At 43.4% G+C, this 13,397-nt stretch overlaps 6 non-coding genes across 6 annotated transcripts; all 6 read right to left on the reverse strand.

Annotated features, from left to right (window-relative positions):
• Positions 1-272: 272 nt before the first annotated feature.
• TRNAG-CCC (transfer RNA glycine (anticodon CCC)) lies at positions 273-344 on the reverse strand. Its single transcript has one exon. It is a non-coding gene; the product is annotated as a tRNA-Gly (tRNA).
• Positions 345-3,451: 3,107 nt separating this feature from the next.
• TRNAG-CCC (transfer RNA glycine (anticodon CCC)) lies at positions 3,452-3,523 on the reverse strand. The gene has a single exon. It is a non-coding gene; the product is annotated as a tRNA-Gly (tRNA).
• A 3,114-nt stretch (positions 3,524-6,637) lies between these two features.
• TRNAG-CCC (transfer RNA glycine (anticodon CCC)) lies at positions 6,638-6,709 on the reverse strand. Its single transcript has one exon. It is a non-coding gene; the product is annotated as a tRNA-Gly (tRNA).
• A 1,529-nt stretch (positions 6,710-8,238) lies between these two features.
• Positions 8,239-8,310, reverse strand: TRNAG-UCC (transfer RNA glycine (anticodon UCC)). Its single transcript has one exon. It is a non-coding gene; the product is annotated as a tRNA-Gly (tRNA).
• A 1,522-nt stretch (positions 8,311-9,832) lies between these two features.
• TRNAG-CCC (transfer RNA glycine (anticodon CCC)) lies at positions 9,833-9,904 on the reverse strand. The gene has a single exon. It is a non-coding gene; the product is annotated as a tRNA-Gly (tRNA).
• Positions 9,905-13,011: 3,107 nt separating this feature from the next.
• TRNAG-CCC (transfer RNA glycine (anticodon CCC)) lies at positions 13,012-13,083 on the reverse strand. Its single transcript has one exon. It is a non-coding gene; the product is annotated as a tRNA-Gly (tRNA).
• Between the last annotated feature and the right edge of the window lie 314 nt (positions 13,084-13,397).

A 13,397-nucleotide genomic window follows, 5' to 3' on the forward strand; every position in this document is an offset into this window, starting at 1 on the left:
TGCTGGAGTTACAATGTCTGGTCGGGCCTCAGCCCTTCCATTGTTTGCCCACTGTAACAAATTTATTACCAGCACATGTGTGTTGTGACTCTGCTTTATGAAACTTATCATATATTAGGACAATGTATGTAGCAGAAGGTGCGATTGAGATGTTTGCCCACGTATTTGTTTATTTTTTTATATATGGCTGATTAATCTGTTCGTGAAATTTCCATTTTGTGACATGTTGCATTACAATATATCCTGCTTGCAGAATATATAAGTATTTTCAGTGCGTTGGCCGGGAATCGAACCCGGGTCAACTGCTTGGGAAGCAGCTATGCTCACCACTATACCACCAACGCCCTCTGATGTGTTAGCTCTCGGTTCTAAATATTACGTTGCAGAAATCAATGACTATCTTGCACCAGCTTCAATGGTGCATTTGGTTTAGATACCAATATGAGAAGCAGTAGAACGTTTTTTGCAGAGGGTAAGGAACTGGGGATTGAAACCAAGGACAAAGTTGTGCAGAAGAGAAGAAATGAAAAGCAACAGTACAAATAGTAGAAATGAGCATATATAGGCAGCATGGGAAGCAAAGCAGGGAAGAGAAAGAGAACATTCCATGAAATGCCCAGGAGATAGATAAGAGCAGAACAAAAAGGGAAGAATGAAATTCAAAGCATGCCCAGAAAGTTGTGTGAAGCTCCCACCAGTCAGTCATTTATGGTTATAATTGTGTGTCTTTACTTTCAAAGTACAGGGTTGTACCTTTCACGATCACTCTTGTATTACACAGACACGAATAGTTGAGAAGTCTTTTCTCACATAGCTGGCACAAGCTTGCACTTTTCCTTTCTGGCTATGTGGAAATGACAGCTTGGTCCTTGGAAGGAAAATCAAGCAAAATTAGCAGAGGATGGTTTCGATCCATCGACCTCTGGGTTATGGGCCCAGCACGCTTCCGCTGCGCCACTCTGCTCCTTTGTGAAAGTGTTCTCTTTATGCAGATGAGGAGGCATTCAGAGAAGTGACGTGGGATTGGTCGGGCTCTCACCTCATTTGCCTAAGTATATCGCAAGGCATGCTGGGTGCAGAAAATCTTTATCTTCCCCTCTCACAATCAGTCACAACTGAAAGTCCAGACCCTCTTAGGCACTAGCCGTTTCAGGCCTTTAACAAGACAACAGCTCTCCGACGCTCTCTGTCTCTCTCTCTCTCTGTGATCCTAGTGCTTGCATGCTCAGTATTTGGCTTTTCCTGGGAGCCAGAGATCTACCCGGTGAGGGCTTGCCGGTATAAGGCTTTAGAGCGTTTGGGAGCGTTCGGTACATGAGAGGACGTTGGACTGGAAGCTATGCAAATTTGAAGCATCCAAACTTCCTGCTGCAGTCGGAGGCTCTTTCCATGGACATCTGCCTTTTGGATTCCTCTAAACTTGCCCTCTGATGAAACATTTTGTGAGCTGCAGTTACCTCCGACGGCTACAAGGTGGTGCTACATTCAGGTGAGGGCACAAGTATGCACAAAATGTTGGGGACTTTTGCCAGATTTATTGCTGGACCTTGCATATTTTTTTCAGAGGCTAAATATTGCCTAGGAAATGCTTTTTAACATAGAGATGCTGGAGTTAAAATGTCTGGTCGGGCCTCAGCCCTTTCATTGTCTGCCCACTGTAACATATTTTTTTACCAGTACATGTGAGTGGTGACTCTGCCTTATGAAACTTATCATATATTAGGACAATGAATATAGCAGAAGGGGCGATCGAAATGCTTGCCTACATATTTGTTTATTTTTTATATAATGGCTGATTAACCTCTTAATTATATTACCATTTTGTGAAATGTTGCTTTAAAATATATCCTGCTTGCAGAATATATAAGTATTTGTACTGCTTTGGCCGGGAATCGAACCCGGGTCAACTGCTTGGAAGGCAGCTATGCTTACCACTATACCACCAACGCCCTCTGATCTTTGTGCTCTCGGTTCTAAACATTAGGACCCTGAGTTCAATGACTATCATGCACCAGCTTCAATGGTGCATTTGGTTTAGATACCAACATGAAAAGCAATAGAAAGTTTTTGTAGAGGGTAAGGAACTGGGATTGAAACCAAGGACAAAGCTGTGCAGAAGAGAAGAATGGAAAGCAGCAATACAAATAATAGATATGAACACATAGAGGCAGCATGGGAAGCAAAGCAGGGAAGAGAAATAGAGAACATTCCATGAAATGCCCAGGAGATAGATAAGAGCAGAACAAAAAAGGGAAGAATGAAATTCAAAGCCTCCACATAAAAGTGTTTGAAGGTCCCACCAGTCATTCATGCTTATTATTGTGTGCCTTTACTTTCAAAGTACAGTGTGGAGCTTTTGACGATCCCTCTCTTGTATTTCAGCAGACACAGATAGTTGAGAAGTCTTTTCTCACATAGCTGGCACAAGCTTGCGCTTTTCCTTGCTGGTAGCGTGGAAATGACAGCTTGGTCCTTGGAAGTAAAATCAAGCAAAATTAGCAGAGGATGGTTTCGATCCATCGACCTCTGGGTTATGGGCCCAGCACGCTTCCGCTGCGCCACTCTGCTCCGTTGTGAAAGTGTTCTTTTTATGCAGATAAGGAGCATTAGGCAGAGTAGCATGGGATTGGTCTGGCTCTCACCTCATTTGCATAAGTATATCCCAAGGCATGCTGGGTGCAGAAAAACTTCATCTTCCCCTCTCACAATCAGTCATAACTGAAAGTCAGACACTCTTAGGCACTAGCCGTTTCAGGCCTTTATCAAGACAGTAGCTCTTGAACCATCTCTCTCTCGCTCTGTGATCCTAGCACTAGCATGCTCAGGATTTGGCTTTACCTTGGAGCCAGAGATATACCCGGTGAGGGCGAGGCTTTTGAGCGTTTGGGAGCGTTGTGGACGTTGGACAGGAAACTATGCGAATATGAAGCCTCCAACATTCCTGCTTCAGTGAGTGGTTCTTTCCATGGACATCTGACTCTTGGATTCCTCTCAACTTGCCTTCTGATAAAACATTTTGTGAGCAGCAGTTTCCTTCGACAGCTACAAGGTGGCGCTACATTCAGGTGAGAGCACAAGTATGCACAAAATGTTAGGGACTTTTGCCAGATTTATCGGTGGATCTTGCATATTTTTTTCAGAGGCTAGATATTGCCTAGAAATGCTTTTTAACATAGAGATGCTGGAGTTACAATGTCTGGTCGGGCCTCAGCCCTTCCATTGTTTGCCCACTGTAACAAATTTATTACCAGCACATGTGTGTTGTGACTCTGCTTTATGAAACTTATCATATATTAGGACAATGTATGTAGCAGAAGGTGCGATTGAGATGTTTGCCCACGTATTTGTTTATTTTTTTATATATGGCTGATTAATCTGTTCGTGAAATTTCCATTTTGTGACATGTTGCATTACAATATATCCTGCTTGCAGAATATATAAGTATTTTCAGTGCGTTGGCCGGGAATCGAACCCGGGTCAACTGCTTGGGAAGCAGCTATGCTCACCACTATACCACCAACGCCCTCTGATGTGTTAGCTCTCGGTTCTAAATATTACGTTGCAGAAATCAATGACTATCTTGCACCAGCTTCAATGGTGCATTTGGTTTAGATACCAACATGAGAAGCAGTAGAACGTTTTTTGCAGAGGGTAAGGAACTGGGGATTGAAACCAAGGACAAAGTTGTGCAGAAGAGAAGAAATGAAAAGCAACAGTACAAATAGTAGAAATGAGCATATATAGGCAGCATGGGAAGCAAAGCAGGGAAGAGAAAGAGAACATTCCATGAAATGCCCAGGAGATAGATAAGAGCAGAACAAAAAGGGAAGAATGAAATTCAAAGCATGCCCAGAAAGTTGTGTGAAGCTCCCACCAGTCATTTATGGTTATAATTGTGTGTCTTTACTTTCAAAGTACAGGGTTGTACCTTTCACGATCACTCTTGTATTACACAGACACGAATAGTTGAGAAGTCTTTTCTCACATAGCTGGTACAAGCTTGCACTTTTCCTTTCTGGCTATGTGGAAATGACAGCTTGGTCCTTGGAAGGAAAATCAAGCAAAATTAGCAGAGGATGGTTTCGATCCATCGACCTCTGGGTTATGGGCCCAGCACGCTTCCGCTGCGCCACTCTGCTCCTTTGTGAAAGTGTTCTCTTTATGCAGATGAGGAGGCATTCAGAGAAGTGACGTGGGATTGGTCGGGCTCTCACCTCATTTGCCTAAGTATATCGCAAGGCATGCTGGGTGCAGAAAATCTTTATCTTCCCCTCTCACAATCAGTCACAACTGAAAGTCCAGACCCTCTTAGGCACTAGCCGTTTCAGGCCTTTAACAAGACAACAGCTCTCCGACGCTCTCTGTCTCTCTCTCTCTCTGTGATCCTAGTGCTTGCATGCTCAGTATTTGGCTTTTCCTGGGAGCCAGAGATCTACCCGGTGAGGGCTTGCCGGTATAAGGCTTTAGAGCGTTTGGGAGCGTTCGGTACATGAGAGGACGTTGGACTGGAAGCTATGCAAATTTGAAGCATCCAAACTTCCTGCTGCAGTCGGAGGCTCTTTCCATGGACATCTGCCTTTTGGATTCCTCTAAACTTGCCCTCTGATGAAACATTTTGTGAGCTGCAGTTACCTCCGACGGCTACAAGGTGGTGCTACATTCAGGTGAGGGCACAAGTATGCACAAAATGTTGGGGACTTTTGCCAGATTTATTGCTGGACCTTGCATATTTTTTTCAGAGGCTAAATATTGCCTAGGAAATGCTTTTTAACATAGAGATGCTGGAGTTAAAATGTCTGGTCGGGCCTCAGCCCTTTCATTGTCTGCCCACTGTAACATATTTTTTTACCAGTACATGTGAGTGGTGACTCTGCCTTATGAAACTTATCATATATTAGGACAATGAATATAGCAGAAGGGGCGATCGAAATGCTTGCCTACATATTTGTTTATTTTTTATATAATGGCTGATTAACCTCTTAATTATATTACCATTTTGTGAAATGTTGCTTTAAAATATATCCTGCTTGCAGAATATATAAGTATTTGTACTGCGTTGGCTGGGAATCGAACCCGGGTCAACTGCTTGGAAGGCAGCTATGCTCACCACTATACCACCAACGCCCTCTGATCTTTGTGCTCTCGGTTCTAAACATTAGGACCCTGAGTTCAATGACTATCATGCACCAGCTTCAATGGTGCATTTGGTTTAGATACCAACATGAAAAGCAATAGAAAGTTTTTGTAGAGGGTAAGGAACTGGGATTGAAACCAAGGACAAAGCTGTGCAGAAGAGAAGAATGGAAAGCAGCAATACAAATAATAGATATGAACACATAGAGGCAGCATGGGAAGCAAAGCAGGGAAGAGAAATAGAGAACATTCCATGAAATGCCCAGGAGATAGATAAGAGCAGAACAAAAAAGGGAAGAATGAAATTCAAAGCCTCCACATAAAAGTGTTTGAAGGTCCCACCAGTCATTCATGCTTATTATTGTGTGCCTTTACTTTCAAAGTACAGTGTGGAGCTTTTGACGATCCCTCTCTTGTATTTCAGCAGACACAGATAGTTGAGAAGTCTTTTCTCACATAGCTGGCACAAGCTTGCGCTTTTCCTTGCTGGTAGCGTGGAAATGACAGCTTGGTCCTTGGAAGTAAAATCAAGCAAAATTAGCAGAGGATGGTTTCGATCCATCGACCTCTGGGTTATGGGCCCAGCACGCTTCCGCTGCGCCACTCTGCTCCGTTGTGAAAGTGTTCTTTTTATGCAGATAAGGAGCATTAGGCAGAGTAGCATGGGATTGGTCTGGCTCTCACCTCATTTGCATAAGTATATCCCAAGGCATGCTGGGTGCAGAAAAACTTCATCTTCCCCTCTCACAATCAGTCATAACTGAAAGTCAGACACTCTTAGGCACTAGCCGTTTCAGGCCTTTATCAAGACAGTAGCTCTTGAACCATCTCTCTCTCGCTCTGTGATCCTAGCACTAGCATGCTCAGGATTTGGCTTTACCTTGGAGCCAGAGATATACCCGGTGAGGGCTTGCCCGGTGTGAGGCTTTTGAGCGTTTGGGAGCGTTGTGGACGTTGGACAGGAAACTATGCGAATATGAAGCCTCCAACATTCCTGCTTCAGTGAGTGGTTCTTTCCATGGACATCTGACTCTTGGATTCCTCTCAACTTGCCTTCTGATAAAACATTTTGTGAGCAGCAGTTTCCTTCGACAGCTACAAGGTGGCGCTACATTCAGGTGAGAGCACAAGTATGCACAAAATGTTAGGGACTTTTGCCAGATTTATCGGTGGATCTTGCATATTTTTTTCAGAGGCTAGATATTGCCTAGAAATGCTTTTTAACATAGAGATGCTGGAGTTACAATGTCTGGTCGGGCCTCAGCCCTTCCATTGTTTGCCCACTGTAACAAATTTATTACCAGCACATGTGTGTTGTGACTCTGCTTTATGAAACTTATCATATATTAGGACAATGTATGTAGCAGAAGGTGCGATTGAGATGTTTGCCCACGTATTTGTTTATTTTTTTATATATGGCTGATTAATCTGTTCGTGAAATTTCCATTTTGTGACATGTTGCATTACAATATATCCTGCTTGCAGAATATATAAGTATTTTCAGTGCGTTGGCCGGGAATCGAACCCGGGTCAACTGCTTGGGAAGCAGCTATGCTCACCACTATACCACCAACGCCCTCTGATGTGTTAGCTCTCGGTTCTAAATATTACGTTGCAGAAATCAATGACTATCTTGCACCAGCTTCAATGGTGAATTTGGTTTAGATACCAACATGAGAAGCAGTAGAACGTTTTTTGCAGAGGGTAAGGAACTGGGGATTGAAACCAAGGACAAAGTTGTGCAGAAGAGAAGAAATGAAAAGCAACAGTACAAATAGTAGAAATGAGCATATATAGGCAGCATGGGAAGCAAAGCAGGGAAGAGAAAGAGAACATTCCATGAAATGCCCAGGAGATAGATAAGAGCAGAACAAAAAGGGAAGAATGAAATTCAAAGCATGCCCAGAAAGTTGTGTGAAGCTCCCACCAGTCATTTATGGTTATAATTGTGTGTCTTTACTTTCAAAGTACAGGGTTGTACCTTTCACGATCACTCTTGTATTACACAGACACGAATAGTTGAGAAGTCTTTTCTCACATAGCTGGTACAAGCTTGCACTTTTCCTTTCTGGCTATGTGGAAATGACAGCTTGGTCCTTGGAAGGAAAATCAAGCAAAATTAGCAGAGGATGGTTTCGATCCATCGACCTCTGGGTTATGGGCCCAGCACGCTTCCGCTGCGCCACTCTGCTCCTTTGTGAAAGTGTTCTGTTTATGCAGATGAGGAGGCATTCAGAGAAGTGACGTGGGATTGGTCGGGCTCTCACCTCATTTGCCTAAGTATATCGCAAGGCATGCTGGGTGCAGAAAATCTTTATCTTCCCCTCTCACAATCAGTCACAACTGAAAGTCCAGACCCTCTTATTCACTAGCCGTTTCAGGCCTTTAACAAGACAACAGCTCTCCGACGCTCTCTGTCTCTCTCTCTCTCTGTGATCCTAGTGCTTGCATGCTCAGTATTTGGCTTTACCTGGGAGCCAGAGATCTACCCGGTGAGGGCTTGCCGGTATAAGGCTTTAGAGCGTTTGGGAGCGTTCGGTACATGAGAGGACGTTGGACTGGAAGCTATGCAAATTTGAAGCATCCAAACTTCCTGCTGCAGTCGGAGGCTCTTTCCATGGACATCTGCCTTTTGGATTCCTCTAAACTTGCCCTCTGATGAAACATTTTGTGAGCTGCAGTTACCTCCGACGGCTACAAGGTGGTGCTACATTCAGGTGAGGGCACAAGTATGCACAAAATGTTGGGGACTTTTGCCAGATTTATTGCTGGATCTTGCATATTTTTTTCAGAGGCTAAATATTGCCTAGGAAATGCTTTTTAACATAGAGATGCTGGAGTTAAAATGTCTGGTTGGGCCTCAGCCCTTTCATTGTCTGCCCACTGTAACATATTTTTTTACCAGTACATGTGAGTGGTGACTCTGCTTTATGAAACTTATCATATATTAGGACAATGAATATAGCAGAAGGGGCGATCGAAATGCTTGCCTACATATTTGTTTATTTTTTATATAATGGCTGATTAACCTCTTAATTATATTACCATTTTGTGAAATGTTGCTTTAAAATATATCCTGCTTGCAGAATATATAAGTATTTGTACTGCGTTGGCCGGGAATCGAACCCGGGTCAACTGCTTGGAAGGCAGCTATGCTCACCACTATACCACCAACGCCCTCTGATCTTTGCGCTCTCGGTTCTAAACATTAGGACCCTGAGTTCAATGACTATCATGCACCAGCTTCAATGGTGCATTTGGTTTAGATACCAACATGAAAAGCAATAGAAAGTTTTTGTAGAGGGTAAGGAACTGGGATTGAAACCAAGGACAAAGCTGTGCAGAAGAGAAGAATGGAAAGCAGCAATACAAATAATAGATATGAACACATAGAGGCAGCATGGGAAGCAAAGCAGGGAAGAGAAATAGAGAACATTCCATGAAATGCCCAGGAGATAGATAAGAGCAGAACAAAAAAGGGAAGAATGAAATTCAAAGCCTCCACATAAAAGTGTTTGAAGGTCCCACCAGTCATTCATGCTTATTATTGTGTGCCTTTACTTTCAAAGTACAGTGTGGAGCCTTTGACGATCCCTCTCTTGTATTTCAGCAGACACAGATAGTTGAGAAGTCTTTTCTCACATAGCTGGCACAAGCTTGCGCTTTTCCTTGCTGGTAGCGTGGAAATGACAGCTTGGTCCTTGGAAGTAAAATCAAGCAAAATTAGCAGAGGATGGTTTCGATCCATCGACCTCTGGGTTATGGGCCCAGCACGCTTCCGCTGCGCCACTCTGCTCCGTTGTGAAAGTGTTCTTTTTATGCAGATAAGGAGCATTAGGCAGAGTAGCATGGGATTGGTCTGGCTCTCACCTCATTTGCATAAGTATATCCCAAGGCATGCTGGGTGCAGAAAAACTTCATCTTCCCCTCTCACAATCAGTCATAACTGAAAGTCAGACACTCTTAGGCACTAGCCGTTTCAGGCCTTTATCAAGACAGTAGCTCTTGAACCATCTCTCTCTCGCTCTGTGATCCTAGCACTAGCATGCTCAGGATTTGGCTTTACCTTGGAGCCAGAGATATACCCGGTGAGGGCTTGCCCGGTGTGAGGCTTTTGAGCGTTTGGGAGCGTTCGGGACGTGAGTGGACGTTGGACAGAAAACTATGCGAATATGAAGCCTCCAACATTCCTGCTTCAGTGAGTGGTTCTTTCCATGGACATCTGACTCTTGGATTCCTCTCAACTTGCCTTCTGATAAAACATTTTGTGAGCAGCAGTTTCCTTCGACAGCTACAAGGTGGCGCTACATTCAGGTGAGAGCACAAGTATGCACAAAATGTTAGGGACTTTTGCCAGATTTATCGGTGGATCTTGCATATTTTTTCAGAGGCTAGATATTGCCTAGAAATGCTTTTTAACATAGAGATGCTGGAGTTACAATGTCTGGTCGGGCCTCAGCCCTTCCATTGTTTGCCCACTGTAACAAATTTATTACCAGCACATGTGTGTTGTGACTCTGCTTTATGAAACTTATCATATATTAGGACAATGTATGTAGCAGAAGGTGCGATTGAGATGTTTGCCCACGTATTTGTTTATTTTTTTATATATGGCTGATTAATCTGTTCGTGAAATTTCCATTTTGTGACATGTTGCATTACAATATATCCTGCTTGCAGAATATATAAGTATTTTCAGTGCGTTGGCCGGGAATCGAACCCGGGTCAACTGCTTGGGAAGCAGCTATGCTCACCACTATACCACCAACGCCCTCTGATGTGTTAGCTCTCGGTTCTAAATATTACGTTGCAGAAATCAATGACTATCTTGCACCAGCTTCAATGGTGCATTTGGTTTAGATACCAATATGAGAAGCAGTAGAACGTTTTTTGCAGAGGGTAAGGAACTGGGGATTGAAACCAAGGACAAAGTTGTGCAGAAGAGAAGAAATGAAAAGCAACAGTACAAATAGTAGAAATGAGCATATATAGGCAGCATGGGAAGCAAAGCAGGGAAGAGAAAGAGAACATTCCATGAAATGCCCAGGAGATAGATAAGAGCAGAACAAAAAGGGAAGAATGAAATTCAAAGCATGCCCAGAAAGTTGTGTGAAGCTCCCACCAGTCAGTCATTTATGGTTATAATTGTGTGTCTTTACTTTCAAAGTACAGGGTTGTACCTTTCACGATCACTCTTGTATTACACAGACACGAATAGTTGAGAAGTCTTTTCTCACATAGCTGGCACAAGCTTGCACTTTTCCTTTCTGGCTATGTGGAAATGACAGCTTGGTCCTTGGAAGGAAAATCAAGCAAAATTAGCAGAGGATGGTTTCGATCCATCGACCTCTGGGTTATGGGCCCAGCACGCTTCCGCTGCGCCACTCTGCTCCTTTGTGAAAGTGTTCTCTTTATGCAGATGAGGAGGCATTCAGAGAAGTGACGTGGGATTGGTCGGGCTCTCACCTCATTTGCCTAAGTATATCGCAAGGCATGCTGGGTGCAGAAAATCTTTATCTTCCCCTCTCACAATCAGTCACAACTGAAAGTCCAGACCCTCTTAGGCACTAGCCGTTTCAGGCCTTTAACAAGACAACAGCTCTCCGACGCTCTCTGTCTCTCTCTCTCTCTGTGATCCTAGTGCTTGCATGCTCAGTATTTGGCTTTTCCTGGGAGCCAGAGATCTACCCGGTGAGGGCTTGCCGGTATAAGGCTTTAGAGCGTTTGGGAGCGTTCGGTACATGAGAGGACGTTGGACTGGAAGCTATGCAAATTTGAAGCATCCAAACTTCCTGCTGCAGTCGGAGGCTCTTTCCATGGACATCTGCCTTTTGGATTCCTCTAAACTTGCCCTCTGATGAAACATTTTGTGAGCTGCAGTTACCTCCGACGGCTACAAGGTGGTGCTACATTCAGGTGAGGGCACAAGTATGCACAAAATGTTGGGGACTTTTGCCAGATTTATTGCTGGACCTTGCATATTTTTTTCAGAGGCTAAATATTGCCTAGGAAATGCTTTTTAACATAGAGATGCTGGAGTTAAAATGTCTGGTCGGGCCTCAGCCCTTTCATTGTCTGCCCACTGTAACATATTTTTTTACCAGTACATGTGAGTGGTGACTCTGCCTTATGAAACTTATCATATATTAGGACAATGAGTATAGCAGAAGGGGCGATCGAAATGCTTGCCTACATATTTGTTTATTTTTTATATAATGGCTGATTAACCTCTTAATTATATTACCATTTTGTGAAATGTTGCTTTAAAATATATCCTGCTTGCAGAATATATAAGTATTTGTACTGCTTTGGCCGGGAATCGAACCCGGGTCAACTGCTTGGAAGGCAGCTATGCTCACCACTATACCACCAACGCCCTCTGATCTTTGTGCTCTCGGTTCTAAACATTAGGACCCTGAGTTCAATGACTATCATGCACCAGCTTCAATGGTGCATTTGGTTTAGATACCAACATGAAAAGCAATAGAAAGTTTTTGTAGAGGGTAAGGAACTGGGATTGAAACCAAGGACAAAGCTGTGCAGAAGAGAAGAATGGAAAGCAGCAATACAAATAATAGATATGAACACATAGAGGCAGCATGGGAAGCAAAGCAGGGAAGAGAAATAGAGAACATTCCATGAAATGCCCAGGAGATAGATAAGAGCAGAACAAAAAAGGGAAGAATGAAATTCAAAGCCTCCACATAAAAGTGTTTGAAGGTCCCACCAGTCATTCATGCTTATTATTGTGTGCCTTTACTTTCAAAGTACAGTGTGGAGCTTTTGACGATCCCTCTCTTGTATTTCAGCAGACACAGATAGTTGAGAAGTCTTTTCTCACATAGCTGGCACAAGCTTGCGCTTTTCCTTGCTGGTAGCGTGGAAATGACAGCTTGGTCCTTGGAAGTAAAATCAAGCAAAATTAGCAGAGGATGGTTTCGATCCATCGACCTCTGGGTTATGGGCCCAGCACACTTCCGCTGCGCCACTCTGCTCCGTTGTGAAAGTGTTCTTTTTATGCAGATAAGGAGCATTAGGCAGAGTAGCATGGGATTGGTCTGGCTCTCACCTCATTTGCATAAGTATATCCCAAGGCATGCTGGGTGCAGAAAAACTTCATCTTCCCCTCTCACAATCAGTCATAACTGAAAGTCAGACACTCTTAGGCACTAGCCGTTTCAGGCCTTTATCAAGACAGTAGCTCTTGAACCATCTCTCTCTCGCTCTGTGATCCTAGCACTAGCATGCTCAGGATTTGGCTTTACCTTGGAGCCAGAGATATACCCGGTGAGGGCGAGGCTTTTGAGCGTTTGGGAGCGTTGTGGACGTTGGACAGGAAACTATGCGAATATGAAGCCTCCAACATTCCTGCTTCAGTGAGTGGTTCTTTCCATGGACATCTGACTCTTGGATTCCTCTCAACTTGCCTTCTGATAAAACATTTTGTGAGCAGCAGTTTCCTTCGACAGCTACAAGGTGGCGCTACATTCAGGTGAGAGCACAAGTATGCACAAAATGTTAGGGACTTTTGCCAGATTTATCGGTGGATCTTGCATATTTTTTTCAGAGGCTAGATATTGCCTAGAAATGCTTTTTAACATAGAGATGCTGGAGTTACAATGTCTGGTCGGGCCTCAGCCCTTCCATTGTTTGCCCACTGTAACAAATTTATTACCAGCACATGTGTGTTGTGACTCTGCTTTATGAAACTTATCATATATTAGGACAATGTATGTAGCAGAAGGTGCGATTGAGATGTTTGCCCACGTATTTGTTTATTTTTTTATATATGGCTGATTAATCTGTTCGTGAAATTTCCATTTTGTGACATGTTGCATTACAATATATCCTGCTTGCAGAATATATAAGTATTTTCAGTGCGTTGGCCGGGAATCGAACCCGGGTCAACTGCTTGGGAAGCAGCTATGCTCACCACTATACCACCAACGCCCTCTGATGTGTTAGCTCTCGGTTCTAAATATTACGTTGCAGAAATCAATGACTATCTTGCACCAGCTTCAATGGTGCATTTGGTTTAGATACCAACATGAGAAGCAGTAGAACGTTTTTTGCAGAGGGTAAGGAACTGGGGATTGAAACCAAGGACAAAGTTGTGCAGAAGAGAAGAAATGAAAAGCAACAGTACAAATAGTAGAAATGAGCATATATAGGCAGCATGGGAAGCAAAGCAGGGAAGAGAAAGAGAACATTCCATGAAATGCCCAGGAGATAGATAAGAGCAGAACAAAAAGGGAAGAATGAAA

The sequence above is a fragment of the Lissotriton vulgaris genome, chromosome 9, assembly GCF_964263255.1.
Source record: "Lissotriton vulgaris chromosome 9, aLisVul1.2, whole genome shotgun sequence".
In the NCBI taxonomy this organism is placed as follows: Eukaryota; Metazoa; Chordata; class Amphibia; order Caudata; family Salamandridae; genus Lissotriton; species Lissotriton vulgaris.